The sequence below is a fragment of the Alligator mississippiensis genome, chromosome 4 (assembly GCF_030867095.1).
Source record: "Alligator mississippiensis isolate rAllMis1 chromosome 4, rAllMis1, whole genome shotgun sequence".
NCBI classification, from domain to species: domain Eukaryota; kingdom Metazoa; phylum Chordata; order Crocodylia; family Alligatoridae; genus Alligator; species Alligator mississippiensis.
Genome location: NC_081827.1, coordinates 161149577 through 161168147, shown reverse-complemented (window position 1 = coordinate 161168147; position 18571 = coordinate 161149577).

The window sequence follows — 18571 nt, the reverse complement described above, 5'->3', positions numbered from 1 at the left end:
CCTATAGATATATAAATAGATCTTTTTGAATTCAGAATTGGTTTCAGAATTAGTGGCCAAATATATCCTCAAACAGCTGTATTCCATTTTGTGAAAGGCTTATAATTGGCTGTGGTGAGTACAATACTGCCATCTACTGTAAGTAATGTCAGATTTATACACCTTAATCCTTTTCCAAGTAAATTATCCTTAAACTGATGTGCTTGAAATGCGTGTGAACAAGCAGGATCCAAGTTCCCCCTCTTTATATTAGCCTACGAAGTCTTATGGTGGCCATTGCTCAGTTACAATCCTACCAGTCAAGAGCCAGCTGCTTATAGGGCAGCATACAGGCAGAAACATACAGGGAAAAGGTAATGGAAGATCTCTGTTGTTAAATTTCCACCAACATTACTTTAGGAAATGTACATGTATCACCTAGGGATTTTCTGAACTACCACAAACTAAGGCAGTCAAAGGGAGGAAAAAAAATGAAAGGTGGTGGCACACAAATGCCGCTTCCATGTGGGGTGTACTTGAGATGCTCAGATGGATGGTTGTGCTTTCATGAAGAGAGAGATTAAGCTTTTGAACAGCATGAGTTAGTAATACATTTAAAATCCTCTTGCTGATTCTCCCTATTAAGGACAGACAAAGAGTTAATATACTTTTCAGCTTCTAGATTACATAGACAAATACACTTATTCACAGTTGTGATAGCAGAGATAAGTCAGTCTCCGCAATTTCCTGTTCTCAGATTGGGCTAAGAAATGCTTAACTTGAAAAAAACTCTGAGGGTAAGGAGAAATTAGGCCCCCAATACGCCCTGGCCACCTGTTTCCACCTCTTTGATTGGCTGAAGACGGATTCACTGCGACTTGTGTAGAAGTAGATGACATGCTTTGTGCCCTGGAGGAAGATGACTCATTAACAGCTTGCAGCAAGAAGGTTTCATATGAAAAAAACCAAGCAAGTTACTCTGACCAATCTTGAAACTTCAGCAGTAACCGGATCCTGTTTTTCTGGCTGAAGGTGCACAATTACTTCCCTCTACCTTGGGCATATATTGACTGAACGTTGTTATGCGCACAGACCTCTCTCTTCTACTCATAGTCTTGTCACACTGGCTATTTTTTTTTTTTTTAGTTCTTTGGTCTTACCAGTATGAGGAATCCTACATGGATGGAGCTACACAGAACTACCAAATAACATTATGACAACCTGAGGTTGCACAATAATATGGTGACATTGGATTATCATAGTCCATCATCGCAAATTATACTTTGTAGTCAGCAGGTTCTTCCTTGACTACTTAGATGTAATCTGCACTACAAGGTTTTGCCATCAGATTTCCAGTTCTGCCCACAAAAATTTGAGTTCATACCTAAAATTCATGGGTGGTGAGAGAAGCCTCTGAAAAGGCCACAAATAATCAGGATCTTTTTACTCTTATTTAGTACAGGAGAAATAGTCTTGTATCTAAATTATGCGACTGGGATCCTTGACTCCTTTTTTTCCCCCCCAACCCTGGTCCGATCAGCTTCTTTGTTGGACATCTCAGTGGAAAGTTTCAGGGTTGCACAGATAGGAATCCTGCCTGTCTATCTCCCTCTTCTGAATTCTTCCCTTATTTTTACTATAAAGAACAGTCACAGGGTTAGAACATCAAGGAAGTAAAAGAGAGGCATATTGGACTGTAATGCCCAACTCTTACCCTTACAGAGGCCTATATATTAAAAGGAAGAATTTCAGCCTCACTTAATTGGCCTTAAAGCCCCAGATCCTTATGTCACATGTCAGTTTTTTAAAATGATAGTTAAATTATCTAGTTCTTATGGTTGTAAAGAAAATATTGAAAATGTTAGTGAACACAATGTTAGTGTACACGATGTAGTAACAAAAGCATAGCATTCCTGACCCCTCTCCTTAGACATATTCAAAGTAAATATTGAGGGTCCCTATTGTTACCATACCAGTTCTCCCTTCATTGACACTGTCCTTACTGGGCACATCTACACATGCGGTTAATGCATTTGAATTTTCTGCACAGAAGATTCAGGTTCATTAAAGTGCTCCAGGGTGCATGTCTACACGTGCACACAGTGTCGGGAGCAAAATTGCTCTCAATAGGAGCATTTGAGTCCAGGGCTACTCCTGCCCTGCTCTGCCCCTCTGCAGGAGCTGGGTAGGGGAGGCTCCAGCCTCCCCTGGCACCAGCCCCAGGCTGCTGGGGGTCAGGCCTGGGTTCTGGAGAGTGAGGGGGAGGGCTGTCCTGGAGCGAAGGACAGCTCCAGCTGTGTGGAACTCAGGATCACAGTTCAATGGTGCTGGCTTGGGGTGATGCCCATACCTGAGCATGGGCTTAAGCAGCACTAGAACTGGGGTGGGGGGACATTGAAGGTGCTGTGGCCATCTTTTCTGTTGTCCTTCATGCTACCCCGACAGCTGGCATCTTCCTTTTCTGGGCGGACTGCAAAGCTGGACCACAGTGGCAGTGAGGTAGGGAACCAGCATTTTATTTTTATTATTTTTTTGTTGTTGTTGACTTCACAGACAATCCCAGACTTTGCAGTTTCTGCAAAATCCATGAAACCAGAATTTCAGTAGGCCCTACTCATAAGTCATGCTTCCCAGGCTTCTAACCATTTTTGTCACTCTCTGCTACAGTCCTTCAGATCTGCCCACATTCTTCTTGAAGTGTGGGGCCCCAACCCTGGACACAGTACTCCAGTTAGTCTGCAAGGTATATCTCTACCCTGCCTTCCGCCTGACTTCAGACTAATATCTATGGCTTGCATCCATAGATGCTTCTCAAGCAAATCCCAGGACGTCATTCTCCCCTTGTACTCGGCCTTGGTGAGGCCGCAGCTGAAGTACTGCGTCCAGTTTTGGGCTCCACAATTCAAAAAGGATGTGGAGAAGCTTGAGAGAGTCCAGAGAAGAGCCACGCGCATGATCAGAGGTCAGGGAAGCAGACCCTATGATGACAGGCTGAGAGCCCTGGGGCTCTTTAGCCTGGAAAAGCGCAGGCTCAGGGGTGATCTGATGGCCACCTATAAGTTTATCAGGGGTGACCACCAGTATCTGGGGGAACGTTTGTTCACCAGAGCGCCCCAAGGGATGACGACTAGGTCGAATGGCCATAAACTACTACAAGACTGTTTCAGGCTGGACATAAGGAAGAATTTCTTTACTGTCCGAGCCCCCAAGGTCTGGAACAGCCTGCCACCGGAGGTGGTTCAAGCGCCTACATTGAACACCTTCAAGAGCAAACTGAATGCTTATCTTGCTGGGATCCTATGACCCCAGCTGACTTCCTGCCCTTTGGGCAGGGGGCTGGACTCGATGATCTTCCGAGGTCCCTTCCAGCCCTAATGTCTATGAAATCTATGTAATATGGATAATTACTTCACTGAGTTCTTGGAATAGTTTTGCAAAGCAAATTATATTTGACAGCCTTAAACAAAACTTTTATAATGTCTGTGGGAATATCAAAGACATTTAGAATCAAAAGGCCTGGTACTGCTCTGATCTCTATTGGTATAAATCATGAATAGGTCTAATAAAGTCAATGGAGCAACACTGGCAAAAACTAGACAACAAACAACAAAACAATGGCAGAAGTGAGTGGAGAGGGAGAGTCTCTTAATACATTCATGGCTTTGGCTACAAATCTTATAGAACAAAAACACCTTCACGTAATGCATCATCCTTGGTTGGCTCAGACCACCAAACCATGCTGGAACAGCTGTTTCTAGAACCTTTGATCTAAAACACTTAAATATCTTAAGTCAGGTTTTTAGATTTAGAAGTCTAGGTTTAATTCAGACAGCCTAGGGCTGACTTCGAGGTGTCATCTTTCAAAGGGTGGCTAGTAGAAGGATTTGACTCTAAGGCTTAAGGATGAAGGCATACATTACGTTTAGACCATACTAAATTTGTGGAATGTTAAGCAGCATTAACATTAGAACTTGCTGTGAGCAGTCACATGTTAAGGGTTAACACCATTTCTTAACTGTACAGCTCTGACTTGCCCCTAGAGAACTGGTGAGCAGGGGTGTGGCTAGGAGCCAAGATACAGGGGACTGTCCCTGCTCTGGGTGGAGAAAGAGGAGGGTGCTGAATGTGGTGCATCTTGGGATGGTGGAGGACTGCATATTGCTGCACAGACATGAAACAAGCAAACTAAAGTTAGTCTAACACGAGCTAGGTAGCACAGTCCAGAGTTAAAATTGTGTCACATCAGGCAAGGGTTGAGATGCTCAGAGGGCACCTAGCATGAGTTAACAAACTTTAATGTGCAGACACTTGCATTTTAAGTGCCTTTAGTATGGTCAAAGAAAAGTATAACTTCACCCCTTGACAGTCTCCCCCATCAGGAGATGCGCAGTGCACTCTGTCCTCCTTCAGTGTCAGGATCACATAGAAGCTTATAAATTGGCTACATGGGATTCAAGCTAATAGTCATTTAGGTCAGGCAATAGATGCTCCTGCTTTTAAATCCAAAAAGCAAAAGTTCCTAGATTTGGTCCCTTCTCATTTGAGGGTCACAGTGTGAGAGTCAGAAACAACTGAAATGTCAGAAGCTCTCTAAAACAGGGTGCTCAGTTGTTTCAAGTTTAAGTTTTGAAACAACTGGTTGAAAAAACTTTAAGAAGTTTCACTTCCCAAATAGTGCTGTACTATAAATAGTCTGTGCAGCGGGATATGACATTTAACTCCCACACACTAGACAGTATTCTTTGCAACATACTTGTATAGAGTGGGCCTTAACTCTTAAATTACCTTAATGCAAAATAAGAAAAAGGGACCATCTTTTAAAGGTAGAGTCATTCTACTGCCTTTAAGTTGGTAGCAAATGAGGCATAAGGTCAGAGTGTTAAATAGAGAAGGAACCATTACAATCTTACATAGCACAAGCCAAAAAATGTCACCAACTGCCTCCTGCCTTAAGCCTAAGATTTATATTTGAGCTAGAGTACAGCTGTTAAAAAGCTGGGCAAGTCACTTCAGTGTAGAAGTTCAGCGCTACTGCTGGAAGAAGAAGCTAAGATTCAGGTCCCAGTCCCACAATTTAAACAAAACCATTTATTTTGTACCACAAAAAATAAAAAGGACTAGACTCTGTGATGCAGGGGTTTAGGTTGTAGCCGTGTTGGTCTAAGGAAGAGCACGCAGCAACTGCTGCAGCGTCCTTAGCCTGACGAAGGGTTTTTGAACCCGAAAGCTTGCTTAATAACTATTCTCCAACCGTTTGGGTTGGTCTAATAAAAGATATCAAATTCACCCAAGGAACCTTGTCTGCCTAGACTCTGTGAGGCCTTTTCAGAACTAAAGAGGGAGGGAAACAAATCAGAAAAGAGATATAAGCAGAACAAGATCTTATTAGAATGAGGCACACCAACTTTATACTGATGTAGCTCCTTTGCTTCCACTGAAGTTATTCCCAACTCACATTGGTGTGAAATCAGGATCAGGCTGAGTAGTTTACCAAGGGTTTTTTAATAGTCTCTTTCAAATACCAAACAGAGTTCCAATTAATCAGAGTTTGCCCCCACAGGGAATATGCTTCTATACAGCTCCCTTTTATCTTTGCCAAATTATGATCACATTACTTGTCTTTCTGCATAAGTTCTGCTTTTGGCTCTGGTTTATCATCAGGAAACACATGTCAGCATTTTAACAGCTGTGTGTCCTGTTCAGAGTGAGCTCTGTCTGAGCTGGGTGAAATGGAGGGCAGGGCCACAATAAGCTTTCATTTGTTCATTTACGGTTAGGAGTCTCTAGTAATCATTAACTACACTTTACCTTTTTATAGCAAGAAAGGTAAAGTTTCTGCTTCAAACACTAACTATAAGCAGAAGGCAGGGTAGGGTAGCACAAAAGCAGAGACTAACTCTAGACACCAACTTTAGTGAAGCTGAATCCTTACCCTACCCCCATAAGGCAAATGTCATTAACACCATTTTACAAAAGGGGAAAGGAGCATAAACATGCTAAACCCAACATTTCTAAAAGTAGCCTCTGATTTTGAGTGCATAGTCTGAGAAACTATGGGACTGATTTTCACTTGTAGTCACCTTGGCTTCAATTGAAGTTGCAGTTGCCCAGCATTTCTGGGGGGGGGGAATCAAAAGCCAGGCACACTGTGGTTCCAAACAGAGCACCTAAAGACAGACATCCAAAAAGTCAGTTTCTACTTCTAAAATTCTCCAAGGTCACAGAATTCATTGCAAGTAGAATTATAAATAGAACCCAGAATCCTGACAGCTAATCCCCTCTTCTGTCCAGCTTCCTTGTACCTACTATAACTTTTCATCTTATTGCAAGATGTCACACATCTAAGTCTCTTTCAAGTGTCTTGTAATATTTAAAAATACGGTAAAAACAAAATAAAATGTTTAACTGTGAGTCTCACAATTTGTGGTATTGTTTCCAGAGTCAAGTGATTATATGAGAATGTAAATTTTCTTTAAAAACAATTAAGGTTATTTTTGGTGGGGAGGGTAGATTTGTGGGGGGAGGTTAAATAATCTTCCATTGAAGAGAAAAACATGAAAGTGTGAAACTTACAAAATACATAACAAAAATAATTTCTTCTTTCATTTCTTGGAGTCTTGGAACAGCAGAGACACCCCATGCCTGAAGAAGGGCAACTGTGCCTGAAAGCTTGCCAGAATTTTTTTCCCCCCCAAGTACTCAGTTGGTCTACATTAACAGGCTCCTGGGACCAGGAGCATGGCCACCTCCCCTTCCGAGGTTTGCTCCACTTTGGAGTCTCTGGGGCACCAGATAGAGGAGCTCCAGGCCGTAGTCCAGAGACTGCGTGCCATCAGGGATGGCGAGCAGGAGATAGGCTCCTACTGCCAGGCCCTTCACCCCCTGGAGACGGAGGGTAGACACGGTCACTTTCCAGGACAAGGGAGGACTCAGGGACTCAGGGTTGGACCAAGGTGGTCAAGGGCACCAAGGCCCGCCGCGCCAAGCTCCCCTCCTTTCTGGGGCTTTGCAACAGGTACGAACCTCTTGCAGCCTCAGTTGAGCCTGCAGAGATGCCAGCTTCTGCAGGCAAGGGAGGATCACCCACCCCATCTCTCCCTCAGACAAAACACAGAGTGGTCGTTGTGGGAGACTCGGGACTGAGGGGGCAATCTGCCACCCTGACCCCCTAGCCCAGGAGGTCTGCTACTTCCCAGGGGCCCGCATCCAGAACATAGCAGAGAGGATCCCAAAGATTATCCAGCCCTCTGACCACTACCCTGTGCTCCTTATCCATGTGGGCACGAATGACGTGGCTCGGAGCAATCCCAGCCGGGTCATGAGAGACTACAGGGCTCTGGGAGCGGGCCTTAGGGGGTTGGGGGCACAGGTGGTCTTTTCCTCACTCCTCCCAGTTGTGGGTCATGGGCTGAGGAGGGAGAGACGGGTCGAGGTAGTCAACCAAAGGCTGTGGCGCTGGTATCATCGTGAAGGCTTCGGCTTCCACAATCACAGTCCACTCTTTGGTGAGAGAGGCAGTGGTCTGCTGGAGAGAGACGGCCTCCACCTTACTCCATTGGGGAGGAGGCTCTTCTCAGCCAAACTGACTGACCTGCTCGACCAGGCCTTAAACTAAGCCCGCCGGGGGTTGGGGGGATTACCACCACTGCAAGACCACTGGACAACCTTTGTAAATTCAGCAGGCTAAGGCACTCAAGGGAGCCCACCCCCATCCCAGCCCCGGAATGATCTGTAGGGAAGGCAGGGGCCTCCAATGGGACACTTACCTGCCTGTACACCAATGCCAGGAGCTTGGGGAATAAACAGGAGGAACTGTCCTCCTGCTAAGGAAGAATGATTATTATCTCACAGGGATAACGGAGACCTGGCAGGACTCCACCTGGCTGGGCCACAGGTATAGATGGCTATACCCTGTACAGGTGAGACTGTATAGATAAAAGGGGTGGGGGTGTAGCTCTCTGTGTCAAGGACAGCTACACGTCCCTGCAAATTGACATTAGCACCCAACAAGGATGACTGGAGTCTCTCTGGGTTAAAATATGTGTGGAACATGGCACAGGGGACATCATGGTAGGAGTATATTACAGACCTCCTAGCCAGAAACAAGAGCTGGACCAGGAATTCGCCAGGGAACTGGCTGAGGCTGCACGCTCTTGGTACATGCTTGTTGTGGGAGACTTCAACTACCTGGACGTCTCATGGGAAAAGCACTTGGCCAAATGTGATTGGTCGCAAAGCTTCGTCACGTGCGTGGATGAGCTCTACCTGACTCAAGAATTCTATGGGCCGACAAGAGGTAAAGCGTTGCTGGACCTGGTACTGGCCAAAGGGGATGACCTAGTCAGTGACCTAAGAATCGATGGAAAGCTGGGTGATAGTGACCACAAGCTGATCACCTTTACTATCCATCGCAAAGCTGGCAAGTCAGTCAGCAATACAGAAGTCCTTGACTTCAGGAAAGCTGACTGACAAGCTCAGGAGGCTCGTTGTCAAGGCCCTAAGGGACCACGATTTGACAGGAAGAGGAGTCCAAGAAGAGTGGCTGCTCCTCAAGGGAGCGAGCTTGACAGCACAAGGGATGGCCATCCCATCTCAGAGGAAGGGTAGCAAAAGGACACAGCAACCCCCTTGGCTCAGCAGGGAACTTGAGGACCTCCTACGCCTCAAAAGAGAGACTTATAAATGATGGAAGGCTGGAATAACGACCAAGGAGGAGTACTCAGCACTGGTCTGTACCTGCAGGGAGCAGATTAGGAAAGCCAAGGCTGCAACCGAGCTCCATCTGGCTTCACATATCAAGGATAACAAAAAGTCCTTTTTCAGATATGTAGGGAGTTTGAAAAAAAGCAAGGGTATTTGTGACGGAGGGCCTCCTCGGGCCGATCTCCACGGCCCGCCCCCTGTCTCTGGGCAACCGCCTGCTTATCTCGCCCTCCACGCCTTTGATGATAACTAGTTCAATTAAGTTGTTAATTAAGCGGGAGGCTGCCCTTCGTACTGCCCCGATGCCAAGGGGCGCTCTGCGGCTCCGACCTCCCCTAATACCGCAGCCTAAGCCTCGCAGATGGCATCATGGTGTTCTACCTCACCGGCCCCACATTGGGCCCCAGAATCTTCCATGCAAGACCCCACTATGATCTTCGCTACACAGGCGGCCACTCCGCCGTCAACTGGGCTACCTCACCCCCCCGAAGCTATCTTCCCCTCTCAGGTGTGGTTCCCCCAGAACCTTCGGCCTCTTGCCCTGGCCCACCTCAAGGCCAGCCGGGACCCCAGGCCCCCGGCTCTTGGGCATTCCTCGCGGTGGGCCCCCGGCCCTTTTGACCCACTTGGTCCTGGCCCCAGCATGAGCCAGTCGAGGGTACTCCCCCCTTCGGGCTGGGTCTCTCTAGCCACTCACTCTATCACTGGGCCTCACCGTGCCGCTACTCCCTTCCTCCTAGGAGCCGCAGCAGCACCACGCCCACATCACTGCCACTCTCGGGATCTGCCCTCTCTGGGCTCCTCACAAACACTGGCCCTCTAGGCCCCCCATAACACTCAGGGGTCACCCACCCGGCAGTGGTGGGAGCTAGGGGTTAAGGCGCCCCGACTCGCCTTTCACCAGGGTGGTAACTGGCCTGGCATTTCCTGGGGGATCCCGCGCCACTGGGAGCCCCACCAGACCACCCACTCCCGGCAGGGTGCAGTTTCAGGTCATACCCAGGACCAGGACCAGGAGCCTCCTGCCATCCCCTTACAGCTCCCCCTTACCTCCAGGTCGTACACAACAGCCCCATAGCCAGGCGATGTTGCTGCCTGACCTCCTGCAGCCCAACTGCCTGGTTTATATAAGCCTCAAAATGGCTGCCGCAAGCAGGCACCTGGAGGCTACCAGCTTCAGGCCCTTAAAGTGGCAGGAGCACCCTGTGCTCCGCCACAGTAACATTGGACCCTGAACCAAATGGGACAGCTGGTAACCAACACCCAGGAACAGGCCAGTCTGCTTAATGAGTACTTCACGTCGGTCTTTCATCAGTCCAGTGGGACCGCCCTGCCTAGCAAGACATGGTACAGCCACGGTGAGGGCGTATTTACACCCAGCATCAGTGTGGATCTGGAAAAGGATCACCTTGAGAAGCTGGACACCTTCAAGTTAGCTGGTCCTAATAGATTACAACCTAGAGTACTCAAGGAGCTGGCAGGTGTCATAGCCCAACCATTGGCAAAAATATTTGAAAACTCATGGCACTCAGGTGAAGTACCTGAAGACTGGAAGAAGGCCAGTGTGGTACCCAACTTCAAGAAAGGGCGGAAAGTAGATCCCAGGAATTACAGCCCAATCAGCTTGACCTCAATCCCGGTAAGATTCTGGAGAAAATTACCAAGGAGACCCTTCTGGATAAGCTGGCTGAGGGCAACATCCTGAGGGACAGCCAGCACAGGTTTGTCACGGGTAGGTCTTGCCTGACCAATCTCATATCCTTCTATGACCAGGTGACATATCACCTGGACAAGGGAGAAGAGATTGACATCATATATCTGGACTTTAAAAAAGCCTTTGATCTGGTGTTCCATGATCTCCTCATGGAAAAATTGGCCAACTGTGGCCTTGACTACGCCACAGTCTGATGGCTGGGGAATTGGCTCCAAGGTCAGACCCAGAGAGTAGTGGTCGATGATAGCAAATAATTATGGCGCTCCGTGACCAGTGGTGTCCCCCAGAGCGCTGACCTTGGACCAGTTCTCTTTAACATCTTTATCAACAATATGGACATTGGTGTCAGTAGTGTACAGGCTAAGTTCACCGACGACACTAAACTTTGGGGCATAGCGTCTACACCTGAGGACAGGCTAGTGATCCAGGCTGACTTGGATAAACTTAGTAAGTGGGCGGATACAAACTTAATGATGTTCAATACCGATAAATGTAAGTTACTCCACCTCGGGGAAAAAAACCCGCAGCATATTTATAGTTTTGGCAGTACTACGCTTGCTAGCACCACAGCTGAAAGAGACTTGGGGGTCGTGATTGACCACAAGATGAACATGAGCCATCAACGCGATGTCGAAGCTGGTAAAGCAAATAAAACTCTGGCTTGCATCCATAGATGCTTCTCAGGTAAATCTCAGGATATCATCCTCCCACTGTACTTGGCCTTGGTGAGGCCGCAGCTGGAGTACCGCATCCAATTCTGGGCTCCACAATTCAAGGAGGATGTGAAGAAGCTTGAGAGAGTCCAGAGGAGAGCCATGTGCATGATCAGAGTGCAAGAGAATAGGCCTTATGAAGAGAGGCTGAGAGCCATGGGACTCCTCAGCCTGGAAAAGTGCAGGCTCAGGGGGGACCTGGTGGCAGCCTATAAGTATATATAAGGGGTGTACTTCGGGATCTGGGGGAACGTCTGTTCACCAGAGTGCCCCAAGGAAAAACAAAGACCAACGGTCATAAACTCCTCCAAGATCATTTTCGGCTGGACATTCTTTACTGTCCAAGCCCCCAAGACCTGGAATAGACTTCTTCTAGAAGTGGTGCAGGCACCTACTCTGGACTCATTCAAAAAACGCTTGGATGCTTATCTTGCTGGGATCCTTTGACCCTAGCTGACTACCTGCCCCTGGGGCAGGGGGCTGGACTTGATCTTCGAGGTCCCTTCCAGCCCTAATGTCTATGAAATCTAATAAAAGATATCATGTCGACTCAAATAACCTTGCCTAACAAGAATCAAACATTTATGTTTTTAATTAATTCATTCAAGGGACATAATTCATGATTTTTTAACCCTTAGTGCTATTGTGATCTTAGCTAATTAGCAATATTGCATCTGACTTTACACTGCCTACTTCCAACAGTAACTCCAGATGCCAAAATGGTGGCCAAATCTCAGAATCCGAATTGAATCTGGGGACCAATTTAAAGGTCCAAATCGATACAAAGCAATCCAAATCTTCGGCATGATGATTCAGGCAGTCCCTGGTTGCAGCATGCTCCCCCCAATATAGTGCGCCACTATGGCAAAGTAGTGGCTAAAAATAACCATGTGCCATGCGTACAGCGCAGTATGGGCGGTTACTGCGCCGTGCTTTAGTGCTTCCTAAAGGAAGTATACTAAAGCACGGTGCAGTAACAATGTCACCGTAGAGCAACATGTAGACACACCCTATATTCTTCAGTTCAGGTACTACAATATACATTTAGAAAAGGTAACCTGTTAAATCAGTGGTGCATAGTCTTTGGACTATGGGGCAGATCCAGCCCACAGAGCCATATCAGCTGGCCTATGTGGCTCCCTATGGGTCCAAAAATTTGGCAGTGGGGGAACAGTGGCAGTTAGCACAGCCACTTCCTCCCTCCCCCCCAATTTTCCAAGTCCTAGGCACCAGATGACATGGCCCTGCAGGTGAAGCCAGGGCCATGTGATATGGAGTGGGACCCAATCCAGTGTACAGGACTGGGGCCATACATCAGGCTGGCCCCATCTGGCACATTTGGGGGTTAGCCAGATGGGGCCCTGGCTGGTCTTGTTCCAACACTGGATCAGACTCGTGGATCAGATCTGGCCTGAGGACCAACTGACCCCACACCACTCATCCAGCCTGGGGGCCAAAAGGCTGGGCACCAGTTCATTAAACTAACAGCAGTAAATGACTCATAAAATTTATTTAGGCTTTGAAGTGAGTTAAAACTGCCCCCAGTTACAGCAGTTTTGTAAAAGACCTCTCTTCAGGTTGCTCTTTTTCCTTCCCTGATTCGTATTGTTGTTAACCCTTTTCTCAACAGCTCGGGAAAGGCAGGAATGTCCCAGACTCTCTCAGAAGCCCACATGCCAGAAGTTTTCTTCAGCCAGTCACAGTCGAAGTACAGAGGTGAAGAAATCAAATAAGCTGAAGGGAACAATGCTCTTCACCAAGGGTCAGAGTAAGAGCTACCTGAAGAGTGGGCTTAGGAAGGTCTCTCTCATTCAGAGGCACACTGAGGGACTCAAGAGAGTCACCAAAAAAAGGTGGTATAGGCACCAGACTTGGGACCTTAGAGGCTAGTGTTATACCAGTAAATAAAGTTGGGTATGGATCAAAACTCAAGGTCCAAAGACCTTATGTCTAAGGGAGTCTGAAAACCACATTAAAATGCCATAGCTTGAGTTCACTCAGAAGTGGCACTCTTCTAGAAAAGGTAATCAATAGACACTGAGATGCTAAATTCTCCTGCAGCATCTGCCAGTGTTTTGACATGTCATAAAGAGTTTTTCCAGCAACTTAATGAAGCTAAGACTTTTAGAACCATCTCAGATTAGTAAGTAATACAAACAAATATGGACACACACTTCCTGTACTATACCACACAAGAGAAAAATTGTTATGTGGTAGGAGACCAGGGAGGAGGTTCTGAGAAATTCAGTGCTTAAGCAAATGTTAAACTTCTTTCAGCAGCAAGATGCTTAGCTGTTGGGGGTTGCTACTGTGTGCCATCTAACTCTGGTGCAAGGTCCTGTTATAACCTAGATTTCTATCCTCCACTTGAACCTTCAGGAACCCAGAGCATTGATGAGCACTCCTCTCCCACAGATATTCATAGTATTTGAACTGAAACTAAGGCAGTTGCTCCCTGCAATGTTGCATCTTCCTGTGAATTTATATAAAAGGATATGGTGGATTTTGCTGCACCTATGAAAGCATATCTCTAGGTTCATGCCTCCTCCCCCTTAACCCAAAGTAGAACTTCACAGCTTCAATGATCCTTCAAAACACTCCTCAGTAGTGTGACTAGGATGGGGCAACTAGGACAGCTACCCCAAACACTGACATGGGAGGGGGGTGACAATAGCTGCCACTGCTGCCTCACAAAGGCACCAAGAGTGTGGCAGTAACTGGAAGTCGCTACTGCCATTGTGTGTGTGGCAATTGACCCAGGCACCCAGGCTAATTGCTATGCCTCTGCCTCTTCTCTTTACCACATTCCTTTGCTTGGATGTTGTCTTTCCATCACCTTTAGTAGCATATTTTGTTAGACTGTAAAGCTATTAAAACAAAAGCAATCACCTTTGCAGGTATGCAGCACCCAGCACAAACAAGGCTTCTTCCTGATGGGAGCCTTTTCATCCCATTTTACTATAAATAACTTATGGAAGCATAGGGGCAAATTATCTTTCTTACTGCCATTTCTCTCTTATTGTACAAGACATACTGAAGTAAGACATTTTAAATCAGTGACAGCCCTGACTCAGAAACCACATGAGTAGTCACTATTAACCGAAAAGTTAATATACTACCTATTTGCCTAGGTGAATTGTGGCACAAATAAACAATAAAGAAAAACCCTTCGTTGAGTTTTTCTGTAAAGAGCCACAAACGATCATTTAAAGAGCCATTTTTAGCCCTGAAGCGCATCCCCACCAAAAAATGGCATGCTTCCACACTTCTAAAAACTGAGCCAGTCATTGAAGCAAGGCCAAAGTATGGCCCATGTGACAACTGTGGTCCACCAGCCCCTTTGATATGACCCATAGGCCAGTAATACTTTTTTTTTTTTTTGGAAACCTCTGCTTTAACAGTTCAAAAAGTGTGGTCCATAGGCCAAAATGCAGCCTACAAGCCCTTTTGATATGGTCTGCCACCCAGGACTACCCCTTTGAAATGGCCCTTCAGAGACAAAGCTTTGGAAACCTCTGTGCTAGAGGCTAGCAGATGTGACAGACATCTAGGCATATATGTAATAGCCCCATTGCTTTATTCCAGGGGTGGGCAATTATTTTGGGCGGAGGGCTGTTTACCCAGTTTTGGCAGGCTGTCAAGGGCCACACGAGTAGCCCTGCCCCTTGACAGGTGCCCCACCCCCTGGTCACCATCTTGGGACCAGCATCCCAATGTCTTGGAACCAATGTCCCAGAGCCAGCACCAGTGGGGCCCAAAGCAGGGCACAGGCTGGCAGGGGTCTGTGGAGCTGGACTGGGCTGCAACAGCAGGGCAGGGGGAGCTGGCCCGGCTCCATAGAGCCCCTGCCAGCTGGGACCCCACACTCCTGCCACCCTCCTCTGGGCCCCACCAGCCTGGCCCCAGGACACTGGTGCGGGTCCTGTGCTCCTGCTGGCTCACCACCCGGTCACACCCAGTGCCCCACAGCCCCACGGTACAGGCAGGAGGCAACACACAGCCCTGACCTCCTGCTTGCCAGCAGGGAAGAAGCTGGTGCTGAGCGTGAGGAAATGTGGCCCCTTGTCCGCCCCATGGCCGGCGCTCCCCACTGCAGGTGCTTGCAGCCCATGCGGGGCTGTCTGGAGCAGGCACAGGCAGGCTGCAAGTGCCTGCAGTGTGGGGCGCCGGCCATGGGGCTGGCGAAGGGCCACTTTTCTCTGAGCAGGGAAGGAGCCCAGGGAAAAGCTGAGCGCGGGGGGGGGGGAAGCAGCCCCTCCCCCGCCCCACACTGCAGGTGCTCAGAGCCCACATGGGGTTGTCCGGAGTGGGCACAGGCAGTCCCACGCAGGCTGTGAGCAGCTGCAGCGTGGGGCACCAGGCATGGGCGGGGAGGGGCCGTTCCTTCCTTGCCCGGGCCCCCCTCCTACTTACCTGAGCTTCCTGCGCCACAGCAGCCACGTGCTCCCAACCCAGAAATCGTGGCTGGGGGGCGGGGCCGGGAGGGCCCAGTTGTTTTTGGAGCCCACCAAGCTTCCCCTGGGTCCTACTGCCCTTGGTTCTTGTCATTTTTGACAGGAACCAAGGGCAGAGAAATATTAATTTTCTACATTTTTTTAGGGGGCCCCGCAGGCTGGATAGAATGGCCTCACGGGCTGGATCCGGCCCACGGGCCGTATTTTGCCCACCCCTACTTCATTCATTTTTTATCTTAGATTCCCCTCCCCCCACCCTTTTTCTGATTGACTGTATACTCCAGGCTCCCTTACATTCTTCCTTCACTTCCAGCTCACTTCCCATGACCTCCATGTTCTCCCTCCCCACTTTTCTCCACCTACCCTTCAGATTCTTCCCAACTGTTAGTTCAGCCAAACATCTTGCAAAATACTACCCATGAAATAAATTAGAATCAAAACAAAAATTACGAAGTTGGCAGAATTAACATCCTGTTTGTGACCATCTTTCCCTCTTTAAATCTTTAAAGATTTAAGGGCCATTTCATTCTATTAGTGTGGCTCTGTCTCAGTTGTGTCAACAGATGGTCAAAGAATCATGGGAAAATAGGCCTAGAAGAGAACTCAGAAGGCCACCTAGGCCAACCTCCAGCTTAAGGCTGGAACATACCTGTCTAAACCATCCCAGCCAAATATTTGCCTAATATGCACTTGAAAGTTTTCAGTGATGGAGATTCCACACCCTCTCTAGGAGGTTATTTGTAATGTCCAGTCTAATTATCTTTGGTTGCAATTTAAACCATTACTTTTTGTCCTGTCCCCTGTGGATGCAGAGAATAGTTAATTGCCATCCTCATTACTATCCTTTTTGTAACTGATGATTGTTATCAAATCCCCCCTGTCTTCTGTTCTGCAGACTAAATAATCCCAGTTCTTCCAAACTTCTTCATATACCATGTTTTATAGGCCTTTAATCTTTTTTGTTGCTTTCTTCTGTGTTTTTTTCCATTTTTTCCATGTCTTTCTTGAAGTACAGTGCCCAAAACTGGACATAATATTGCAGGTGAGGCCTCACCCGTGTTAAAGAGAGTGCAAAAATCACTTTCAGTGATTTTTATGCAACATTCCTGTTAATATATCCTAGTATGCTATTAGCTTTTTTGCAATACTACGCTGTTTACTCACGTTCAGCTTGCAGTCTACTGTATCCCTCAGGATCCTGTCTGCAGTATTGAAGCCTAACCTGTCATTCCCCAATTTGTATGCCCCATCATAAACATAGTACTTTACACTTGTCTTACTGAACGTCATCCAATGTATTTCAACTCATTCTTCCAGTTTATCAAGGACATTTTGTAGTTGACTACCATACCTTCCAAAGTGTCTATTACCTTGCATAATGTTGTGTCATCTCACATTTACTACATGTGCATTCAATCTCATCTTCCATGTCCTTAATGAAGATATTAGAACACTACTGAATTCAGGGATCCAATACAGACCTCCAGAGAACCCCACTCAACACCTCCCAGTTTGATCTTGAGTCATTGATGACTGTTTCTACTGCCTAACCTGCCTTCAGTGGAACTAAAACATAACTTCTACACTGGTTAGCTAATACACATTCATACACTGATTTGTCACAATAGGGGACAGAGACCTGTTCTGCTGTAACTCTGTTGGCTAATTGTCCTCAGTAAGAGTCCAAGGAGGTGGACTTGCAGTGACAAATTCTTGATGAAAGAAAGTAACAAAAGGTTAAAAAATAAGATCCCACTTGTTTACCTTTAAGAAAAAAAAGCTTAAAGTGATCTGGGAAAATGTGCTTAAAAAAAAAAAAAAAAAATTAAATGTTAAGTATGTGACTTAAAGAGTTTGTGAGTTTTTGGGCATTTTTACATGTAGGCTTGGAGCAAGGGGCTGCGCCAGCCTCTTCCCAGTGTGGGGGGCTGGGCCAGGAATTTGCTCAAGGTGGGGGTGGGGGGCTACGGGGTGGGCTATGGCCACCTCAAAATTCCCCGTAACCACCCCTGCCAGTGGTGCCGCCACACACCCTGCCCCCGCCCAGTCCCCCGCTGGGAAGAGGCTGGCACAGCTCCTGGCCCTGAGCCCACAGCAGGCAGCCCGCCCTCATCCCTTGCAGAAATCTGGGATGGCACATCCCCCCATGCCTCTTCCGGGGGTGCGTGCAGCAGCATGGAGCCACCCCCCCACGGCCCCCAGACAAGCCACCCACAGCTCCTGGGTCTCATTCACTGCCCTGGCTGGGCAGCATCTGCTCTTGTCCCTGCCCAACTTCCTCCCTCACCATGGGGGCCTCAACCTACCACCCACCCCCCTTCTCTCCCCTATGCCTCTTTCCCCACAACAGGCTTACTGGCGGACACTGCTCTCCAAGTCCGGCTGCGTGCATGCTGCAGCATTTATCAGTCACATTATCAGCTACACTGGGCAAAAAAAGCCAATTGCCAATAATGTTAATTTTCCTTTTATCAGTGCTGAACCTATATGCCACTAATATATTCGTGCACCTCTAGTAATTAGCCTTACTGCCTGCAGCTGGCTGTAGTCCTTGCAAGCCAGCAGACTCCTCCAACCTGGAGTGTCCAGTCTCCTGTAAGCCTTTGCCAGACAGCCTGCTATATTCCATTTCTTCTCCACCTCTTTTTCTCCAATCTGTCCCTTGCTCTGTTTGATGCAGTATTTCAGTTCATGCAGCCCCAGCTACAGGCACTCTCTTTCAGTGAAAGCCAACACTTTAACACCCAGAGGTTTCTTACTTTCTATAAACTAGTTGTAACACATGCTAATAAAGTCCTTAATTATGTTTCATTCGGTCCCTTTGTTAAGAGTCCATACAGTGCTGTCTCCTATGCTAACAACAGATTTATTTTTATGACACTTAGAAAATGGCAGACCCTTTCCCATACCCCCTTTACACACATACACTCCTGGAATACACATTCCACTATTTCTTCTTCCCTGCACCTCTCCCCTGGGCACCTTGATGAACTTAACAAGCCCCATCT